The sequence below is a fragment of the Crotalus tigris genome, unplaced genomic scaffold (genome assembly GCF_016545835.1).
Source record: "Crotalus tigris isolate CLP2741 ecotype Arizona unplaced genomic scaffold, ASM1654583v1 scf7180000019365.206954, whole genome shotgun sequence".
Taxonomy (NCBI): Eukaryota; Metazoa; Chordata; class Lepidosauria; order Squamata; family Viperidae; genus Crotalus; species Crotalus tigris.
The window spans coordinates 75,572-86,325 of record NW_024097501.1 but is presented as its reverse complement, the minus strand read 5'-3'; the positions used below and the strand labels follow the sequence as shown (position 1 = coordinate 86,325).

General features: G+C 36.4%; 1 protein-coding gene across 6 annotated transcripts in view; it reads left to right on the top strand.

The window, feature by feature from the left end:
* Nucleotides 1-10,754, top strand: part of MGLL (monoglyceride lipase) — a 100,449-nt gene that overhangs the window by 66,548 nt on the left and 23,147 nt on the right. The gene's annotated exons all lie outside the window — the stretch shown is intronic.

The window sequence follows — 10,754 nt, the reverse complement described above, 5'->3', positions numbered from 1 at the left end:
TTTAAGGATACAAGCTAAATTACTAGTGCCAGGTTGAGTGGATTCTTGGTATCTGGTGTATCCGTTCATAGAGCTTAGTATGAAATGGATGTGTGTATTTTTTTTAATGATAGGCATGTTTCCTTTTTTACGTACACAGCCTTCAGCATTTGTTAATCTGGAAAGCAGTAGACAAAACTTTAAAAAAAGAAAAGATTTTTTAAGGTCTCCAACTTCAATGTTTAACAGATTGATGAACACATGTGTCCTTGTGTTTGTTTCTATTTGGCATGCATCCTGTGTTCTATAAGAGTGATACTGGCTTTAGATGTTCAGAGGAATTGAAACCTCGACTTTCCTCAGGTCATGGGAATATGCCCCATCTTTGACACTTAATCCAGCTTGGATTCGACAATTGAAATAGCCATATTGCTACTAAGTAGTTACATACCGTGTGTTTTATTTGTACAACCTCACCTACAAGCTACACTCCTCCCATAAAAATTCTTTCTTGATTTTGTATCTCTCTACTTGGAATTTTGCAATTGGTTAGAGCATTTTATGAGCCAAAATATTTAAAAACTCTGAATAGGTTTCCTTTTTTCCCTTTTTTGTGAACTTCAGTTACCCAGCTTAATTCACCATCATTATGTATGTCTTCCTAATAGTCAGTTTTAACATGCTCCTAAGGAATCACTAAACACTCTTGTTTATCCAAACTGTTCATTATCCAAATACTTTGAATGGTTCCCAGGCCATCAGAAAGAAAGGTTACACTTTCCATTTGCACTTTACTCTTCTATTTAAATTTGACATAAACATTTACTTTATATGGACAAAAGATATAGGGCAGAAGGGCTTGTTTTCTGCCTAATAGAGTGGACTGAAGTTTTATTTATTGAATTTAGTTACTGCCCAATTCATGGTTCAGGCGGCTCTGAGTGGCTTTCTGATTTGTAGTTTCCCCTTAGTTGTAATCTAGATATTCCCTTCCTCTTCAAACAATTCTGACTTGGTAGAATCCATTTTTTAGTTTATTTATATATTGTTACCAGGAAAGTACTATTACTACTAACAACCTTCAGCAACAATTTATTTGCGTTGGAAAATAATGAAAATAACATGTTCTCTGTATCTGTGGTCTGGATAATGATTAAAATTATATAGAAGTGAATATATGCATGAGAAGAATCCTACTTGATGGTATCATAATTGCACATAGCTCATTATGCTTTCAGACACCTGCAAGACTGCATCTGCATGCAAATATATACTACCTGTTAATAGAATAGAATAGAATAGAATAGAATAGAATAGAATCGGTAAGGGACCTTGAAGGTCTTCTAGTCCAGCCCCCTACTCAAGCAGGAGAACCTATACCATCTCAGACAAGTGACTGTCCAGCCTCTTCTTAAAAACCTCCAGTGATGGAATGCCCACGATTTCTGGAGGCAAGCTGTTCCACTGGTTAACTGTCCTCACTGTTAGGAAGTTCTGAACATGGACATTATACAGAGGTCTTATTTCCATTCTCTGTGAATTTGTCCAATTTCTGTGCGTTAACTTTTTTAGAATTGACATTCTTTGATAGAATGGTTTATTATTAAACTTTTGCAGCCTCCCCTCATTTCATGTAATTTTCTGTATGATAATTTCATTATACTAAATCAGAAGTGATATTTGTACTCTTTACCGCTTAGAATAAAACTTTCCATTTGTGAAGGACCAAGGGTGGCCGTTCTGAAAGATGAATCTCTGAAAATCCTCAAGTTCATACACTATGGTAATATAGGAGGGTAACCTCAAGAGTGAAGAAGGGGAAATTACACAAACTGATGTTTAGCTTAGAATGTTTTCAATATAGCTTTAATTTCAATTTTTTGCAATTATGATCAGAAATATTTCCAGAGGCTTCAGGAAAGGAATTTGGGGGATATATGTAATTCTAACAATGACTAAGGAAAATATATCTTCTTATTAGACTCTGTTGATGCCATGAATTACCTTATCTGTGAATTTTATCTACTAAGAAATGCATTATGATGATGTTGATTAATAGACTATCGGTGATTCAGAAATTCTTGCCTTTTTTGGGTGAACTTTCAGACCTTCCTAACTGTACAGTTAACATAACTTCAGCTAGCAAGCTCATGTCTTAGTGAATCCTCTCGCTTGTTCATCTCTGCCTAAATTGAGCTATTTAATCCATCTCCATTTTCTGCATTATAACTCTGCAGTATATATTATACTACAAAAATTGTCAGTATATCTATATTAACTTGATTTGTCCAAACTCGTGGCATCATTCAAAATAAATGAAAAGGTCAAGGTTAAAGTTTTCAATTATTTCACACAGAGAAATAAATTGCACTAGAACCTCCACTAAAAAGTATTCACATGCTCCTTCAAGAAAATTGAGCAAATGAGATTACTTAAAAGCTGGACAATTTTTTAATTTACTTTTCTTGTATTCTGTATTAAAAGGAAAATCAATTATTACTGATGGTTGTTGCCATATTAAGTTGAACCTTAGAGGAGAGTTTGTCTTATTTACATCTTGCCATTACATGAGGGAGGTGAGAATGTATTGAACTTGACTTCCTTCCTTTTCTTGATCATGTCAGAATGAACATTGATCCTGTTGCTCTTGCAGGAAAAGAATAGAATTGTTATAAATGTTATTTATTTAGACAAGGTGCCTGCACAAATATACCAATGTATATTTATTTACTTTCTGTATTTATATGCTACACATTCCCAAACTTGTAAGGAATTGCAAGATATTCTTGGTTTTTGTAGCCTCAGTATGTCACTGCAAAGCTGTTCATTTTTTATAGTAATTTTATTAAAAATTACAACTAAAAGGATAAAACTAATACAGAATTAAAAAATAAAACAATACAAAGGATCTTTTTGCATAGCATTCTTGCAGCCTATTTTTTTTAAATCAACTTGCACATCAATCTCAGCCTGTCCAATAAAATTTTTTCCTCTTCCATAACACCTTTTAAACACTGTCTATAGTGTTTAGATATTCTTAAAATTATCCATTGTTGAAATATTTCCTTCAGTATGTTCAATGTTAAAATGTTTTGCTCCATTCTGTATTAATAAGTCAAATTTAAGTGTTTTTCTCTTTTAATTTTATATTTAGTACATTCTGGTTCTCTCTAGTGTCTAAATTCTCATTCCTTTTTTAAAGAGAATTAAAACAAAAGCATTTTTCCTTAGGAAGAATTCTTATAATTAATTCCAAAATCTTATTTCAAATTTATCTGCATCCTTAATCCATTTGTATCATTCAAAAATCAAAGATCTAATTACCCTTTCATTATTTATTCCAAAATATTTTTTAAAAAAACCTTAAACATGTATTCAAAACTTCTTTCTCTAACAATTGAAGGAGATTCACCTGGTACTGTACACCTGTTGATTTAAAAGTTCCTAATATCTGAAAAGCGGTTAAACAATTTCCAAAGGCAATTAGAAAAGGAAATATGAAAACCCAGTGTCCTGTCTTAAGGTACTGACTGTGGTTTGAGCAAAAAAAAAAAAAGTTATTCCCTCATTTCTCAGATCTCTAAACCCACCAGACTGTTGTTTTGCAGTCTTATTGTGAATAGGAACTGTATGGAGCACTTTTGGGCAATCCAATTCCTCCCCTTATCTGAAAAGGAATTACAAACAGCCAATTAACTTGCCGGCCCTTCATTCTGCTGTACTTATTGTTCTACTTTTTAACTATGTTGTCTTCAGTTTGTCATTTCTTGTCCGGAAAGCTGCTGTTGGTTTTCCATTATTTGATTGGAAATAATCAAATCTACTTAGCTTAATTTATCCATGAATATATGTTTGGTTTACTTGAGATTTGGCAACTAAAAGTATGAAGGAATAACAATCCTAAACAAAGATTTTTAGTTTTGTTGAACATAACCCAATTCACACCTAATGGACGGATTCACACACAGAAACCCATCAACCACATTATAGCTTAACTAGGACCATATGTAAAATAATATGAAGAAGCAATTGTTAGAGATATATGATATATGATTGTTAGAGATATAAAAATAAACATAATAGCAGTTAAAATATTTTTTTTAAAACATACGGGAAAACCTTCTTTCCCAGCACTTAATAATAAAGGAGCTTTAAGTAGAAATTCTAAACAGTTTGTTATTTATTTATGCTAGTCTTTCTCAAGCTGATGCCCTCTTGATTTATTTGAGGCTACAAACTCCAGAACGGCTGGAAGCTGTTTTCTGAACACATCTGCTAGGCATCATATTAGAGAAGGCTGGTTTATATTATCACAACTAGCCCAATCTGTGCATGTTTAGACTTAAGGAAATTAGCTTGTACTTAACTGAGCTCAATTTTTGTTAATTCCACATAAACATATTGGAAAGAAAAGAATCCAAATTAAATTGCTCTGATTTTGCTGGATTTGTGAGTACCTTCTGATCCACCTAAGCTTCTGTCAGCTATTTAAATTTGAGAAAAAGGCATCAACAACTTTAGAATTTAGATCTCTTTTTATGCTATTATACTTAGACTAGTTATATGTATTTGTTTCTTATCCACCTACATTTCTTTAGAATAGAATAGAGCTGGAAGGGGCCTTGGAAGTCTTCTAGTCCAGCCTCCCACTCAAGCAGGAGAACCTATACCATCTCAGATAAGTGACTGTCCAATCTCTTCTTTAAAAGGACCCACAATTTCTGAAGGCAAGCTGTTCTACTGGTTAATTGTCCTCACTATTAGGAACTTTGTCCTTAATTCCAGGTTGATTCTCTCTTTGATTAGTTTCCAACCATTGTTTCTTGTCTTGCCCTCTGGTGCTTTGGAGAATAATTTGACCCCCTCTTCTTTGTGACAGCCTCTCAATACTGGAATATTGCTATTATGTCACCCCTATTTCTTCTTTTATTTAGACTAGCCAAACCCAAGTCCTGCAGCCATTCTTCATGTTTTAGTCTCCAGGCCTCGGATCATCTTAGTCGCTCTTCTCTGAACTTTTTCCAAGGTTTCAACATCTTTTTTGTAGTATGGTGACCAAAATTGGTTGCAGTATTCCAAGTGTGGTCTCACTAGGGTTTTATAAAGTAGTACTAATACTTCCTGTGATCTTGATTCTATGCCTCTGTTTATGCAACCCAGGATTGTATTAGCTTTTTGGCTGCTGCTGCACATTGCTGGCTCATAGTCAAGTGATTGTCCACTAGGACTCCAAGGTCCCTCTCACAGTTACTGGTCTGACCTAATCTGTACTTATATCTTTGATTTTTCCTGCCTAAATGTAAAACTTTGCTTTTCTCCACATTAAAACTCATTTTGTTGGATAGGGCCCATTGTTTCAGTTTGTCAAGATCTTTTTGAATACTGAGTTTGTCTTCTGGGGTGTTGGCTATTCCTGCCAGTTTAGTGTTATCTGCAAATTTGATGAGTTCCCCTTCTATTCCCTCATCTAAGTCATTGATGAACATATTGAAGACTGTATTGGGCCTAAGACGGAGCCTTGTGGTACCCCACTGCTTACTTCTTTTCATGTGGATGTAGTACTATTGAGGATGTAGTACCATTGCCAGCTATAAATCCATCTGGTGGTGATGTTGTCTATTCCTTTTTCTAGCTTACCAACCAGTAGATTGTGGTCTACTTTGTCAAATGTCTTACTGAAATCTAAGTATACTATGTCCACAGCGTTTTGCTGGTCTACTAATTTGATCACTTTATCAGAGAATGAAATAAAATTGGTTTGGCATGATCTGTTTTTAACAACCCATGCTGGCTACCAGTTATGACTTTGTTTGCTTCTAGTTGTTCGCAGATGTGTTTTTTGATTATATTTTCCAGGATCTTCCAGGTATTGATGTTAGATTGATTGGTCTGTAGTTTCCTGGGTCTGTTTTTTTTTCTTGAAGATGGGAACCATCAGCCCTTTTCCAATCCTCAGGTACTTTCCCTATGCTTTAGGATTTTTGAAAGATATGGTGCAATGGTTCTGAGATAATATCTGCCAGCTCCTTCAGAACTCTGGGATGTAATCTGTCGTGTTCTGGTGATTTATATTCATCAAGGTTGGATAGATGTTCTCTTACCATTTTCTTGCTTATTTTAATTTTTGTTTCTAGTTTATCTTTTGCAGTATTTTTTTTGGTATGTTGTACTATAATTTCTTTTCGTGTGAAGACTGATGCAAAGAATGAGTTAAGCAACTCTGCTTTCTCCCTATTGCTTGTTATTTCCTTGCCATGTTCTTTCTTTAGTGGACCTACAGTTTTCTTGACTTTTTTCATATTATTAATATGTTGAAAGAAACTTTTTTATTATTCTTGATTTCAGTTGCAAGTCTTTGTTCATTCTGAGCCTTTGCTTTCCTGACTTGGCCTTTGCATGTTCTGGCTGTCTTCTGATAAACAGCCTTAGTTATGTGACCCTCTTTCCATTTTTTGTGCTTGTCCTTTTTTGTCTTTCAGTTTGTCTGAGAGATCTTTGTGCAGCCATGCTGGTTTCTTCTTGACTTTCTTGTTTTTATTTTTCATTGGTATTGTGCTGGATTAGGCTTTTATGATAGCATTTTTCAAAGTTTCCCATGCTTCTTGAGTTGTTTTTCCCTTTAGAATTTTCATCCATGGAATCTTTCCTAGGTTCTCTCTGAGTTTGTTAAAATCAGCTCTTTTGAAGTTTAAGACATTGGTTGAATTATTTTCTATTGCTTGTGTTTGCATTATATTGAATTCCAGTATGACATAGTCACTTTCCCCCAAGGTTCCGGCAACTTCAACTCCCTCTATCACTTCTTCTCTATTAGTAAGAATTAGGTCGAGTATAGCTACCTTTTGGATGACAAAGTTGTCGGCTAGGTTGGTTAGGAATCTGTTTGTCTCCCAGCTGATATCTGGTAGTTGAAGTCTCCCATTACTACTGTGATATGCTTCCTACTTACATTTGTTAATTGGTTGGCAAAGAGTCCATCTATTTCTTCTGATTGGTTGGGTAGCCTGTAGTATATCCCTATGGCAATGTCACTTTTTTCCCTTTTATATTGACCCATATAGATTCTGGAGGGCTTTTATCTTTGATCGTGTGCATTTCTGTAGATATGTAGTATTCTCTTACATATAGTGTAACTCCCCCTCCTCTTTTTATAGTTCTGTTTCTTTTGAACAATTTGTATCCATCCATCAGTCCATTCCAGTCATGGGTTTCGTCCCACCAGGTTTCTGTAATGCCAAATATGTCATGCCCACCCTCCCGTATTATGTCTGTCCATGGGTATGTTTCCTGGATCTCCTGATTGTTGTTTGATTTGTTTTCTTTTTCCTCATCATTCCCACCTCTTTGTTTGATTTGTTTTCTTGGGATTTATGATTGGTTTTATGTTCTAGAAATTCTAATGATTGATCACCCTTCCCCCTCAATTTTAGTTTAAAGCCCTCCTAACTTTAATTCTTGAGAACTGTAGTTGTTTGTGAGATATTGAGATTTCTCTATAAGAAATATCTATTTCCCCTTAAAAAGTATGAGGGCAAAGAATTGTTGAATTGTGTTAGAATCTAACACATTAAAACTTACATATATTAAATAAGTTTGTTTTATATTACAATTATATTATATTATTACATTATATTATATTATATTATATTATATTATTATTACACTATATTGCAAAGGGATCCATTTTTTAAAAAAACTAGTAGTAATTCAAGAAGATATATAGCATATACTCACCAGATGATTTACAGGGAATGCTCAAGTTATGTCCATAGTTGAACCCCTCAATTACGGTTGTATGTTGTCACATTCATAAAGTGGGTCACCATGTGACTGGACCCATTTTACAGTGATCATTAAACATTGCAATATTTAGGCAAGCCCATTGTTCACTATGGGACAAGTTTTGCCAGAATCCAGAAGTAAATGCCAGTTTTTGGCAACAGTGCCCTAAATTGTACACATGATGACGAGGCACTGCAAACAGCCATAAATGCGGAGTGGTTACCCAAATAGGTAGTCACATGACTGCGGGGGGGGGGAGATGCCATATCTTTGAAACCAGGTTATAAGTCCCTTTTTGGGGATCCATCATAACCTCAAATAGTCATTAAGCACCTGGTCATAAGTCTAGAACTATCTGTACTGTTTATGGATAATGAAATGCATGTTTTAGTCCCAGAACATATGGACAGAATCAAATTGGAGGAGGTGCATCTAATTAATATTTACATGGTAACCCATGTGTACACCAAGGTCTACACAAACCATGGGGCTGCTGCATTTTGCACCAACTGGAACTTCTGGATACTTTTCAAGGGCAGCCCCTTGTAGAGCACGTTACAATAGTCAAGATGGGAGATAATTAGGACATGAGTAGGGATTGTTGGTCCAGGAAAGAGCATAACTGGTACACTACCCACAATTGCGCAAAGGCTCTTCTGGCCACGACTGCCACCTGCTCTTTGAGCAGGAATCAGATGCACTGAGTCTGTTTGGAGGAGTGCCACCCCATCCAAGACCATCCAAGGTAGCAATTCTCCATGGACCAAAGAATCCGAAACCCAGAGCCACTCGCTCTTGCCAGGATTCAGTTTCAACCCATCGCTCCTCATCCAGCCCCTAACAGCTTCCAGGCATTGCGAGAGGGAGGTCACAACATCGCTTAACTAACCAGGGGCTGAGATATACAGCTGACTATCATCAGCATATTGATGATATCTCAGTCCATGGTGATGGATGATCTCACCCAATGGCTTCATATAGATGTTGAATAGGAATGGAGAGAGTACTGAGCCCTGCGGGACCCCCTCAAAGCAGTGGGCGAGAACTGGATCTCTCATCTGAGAACAGCCACAGAGTAAGGAAGTGTATAAGGATAGCACAAATTTCCCACTCCCATCTCCAGAGGCCGCTTCAGAAGAATACCATGGTCAATGGTATCAAAAGCCACTGAGAGGTCAAGTAGAGCAAGGATGAATGCACTACCCTCATCCCAATCCCACCAGAGATCATCAAAAACCATGAGCAATGCCGTTTCTGTCTCATATTCAATCCTGAATCCTGACTGGTAGGGGTCTACTCATCCAGAAACCTCGAGCTGCCTTGCAATCACCTTCTCAACAACCTTCCCCAAAAAGGAAAGATTGGAGTTAGGTTGGAAATTATCCAAAAGGGTGGAACCCAGCAATCGCTTCCTGAGAAGAGGGCGGACCACAGTCTTGTTAAAGTGCTGGGGTGCTACCCCCTCCTGTAAGGAAGCATTAATCACCGCCAGGATGGGAATGTTGCATTCAACTAAAAGCCTAGTTCCCATATTATTCTTAACTCAGTAAGCCACTAACTCAGTCATAGTTCCTAGCCTAAACAACATGCTGCTTTCAACATTGATCCAATTGCAAATCATGTTGGGTGGATCAAATCAGAATGTCAGTATTGAAGAAACATTTACAGCGCAGAAAACTGGATTAAAAGGCAAGAAAATGTGCAGCTGAGTAATGTCAGAAATCTCTGCATTTCTTTACCCCATCCTCTAATCTTGAGCTTGACTATTCAGCAATTTTTTCTTTGAAGAATCAATGCTGCAATGATTACAGAGTTATAATTTTGGTTCAATAATATGACAGTGGGCCATCTTGTCAGATCAGCTGATCATCAGTGCCTATTGCTGTTCTTTAGTTCTATTTTATGAAGGATAATTATGATGAATTTCACTAGCATATGAAATAAACAATCCTTTCCTGGAAATAGATAAGGAAGGAGGTAATAATTATTTTTCTGCTTTTAACTGTATAAGTATTAGTCCCATAGCCCCTTTCTTGTTCAGGCAGTGAACATAACACCATCTTTTATTTCTCAAAAGGTTTAGAATTCTACCCTTATTTCCTCATATGAGTGTTCTAAAGCCAGCTCACATTGGAAGCCTCTTAAGGATCCCCAACTATGTAGGGATTGTGATCATTTATAGCCTCAGGCAATCTCAGTTGTGGAACATGGAAGTTCTACTTCCATGACTTGGTGTTATCTTTGATTCTCAACAGGTTAGCGTTCCCCAGACAAAAGTCATTGCTCTTGTGGCTTGAGAGGCGTTTGCATATAAGTGATGTTATTTGCATTGGCTATCATAAAGTTAAACCAAACATGTATTTGAAATTAACAATCAGACTACAGATAGTCCTTAGATTATGATCACTTGTTTAGTAATCATTCAAAGTTATAACAGTGTTGAATAAACAATACTTATGCCCAGTCCTCGAAGTTCTGGTCATCACAGGATCATATGATTATAATATGGGCAGTCAGCAACCAGCTTATACTTACAACAGTTGCAGCATTCCACAGTCACGAGATCACCATTTGTGATCTTTCCTGCTGACTTCTCACAAGGGGAAAGCCAATGGGAAGGTTGACCAGGAAGGTCATAACTTGCTCCCACTACTTTCTCCCGCAGAGCCCTACTAGGAAGTACAAATAGCAGCTCCCTGCCTACCTACAGTTATTTTTGTATTTCATTAGAACGGTTGTGACCAAATTTCTTTTTAGTATTTTTGGAGGAAGTTTAAGTGTAGGAATCAAAGAGGAAAATCTGTATGAGGCAAACCGCCACCATTACTTCAAAACCAAAAAAAAATGCCTCTAAAGCACATTATCAAATGTCATTCATTTTGCTGTGGGTACTGGAGTGCAGTTAAAGCATACTGGAGTGCAGTTAAACTGAGTGCACCTCAGTTTAAGTGAAGTTTTGAGGTGGGTTAAGCCTTATGTAAACCAGTAAGACA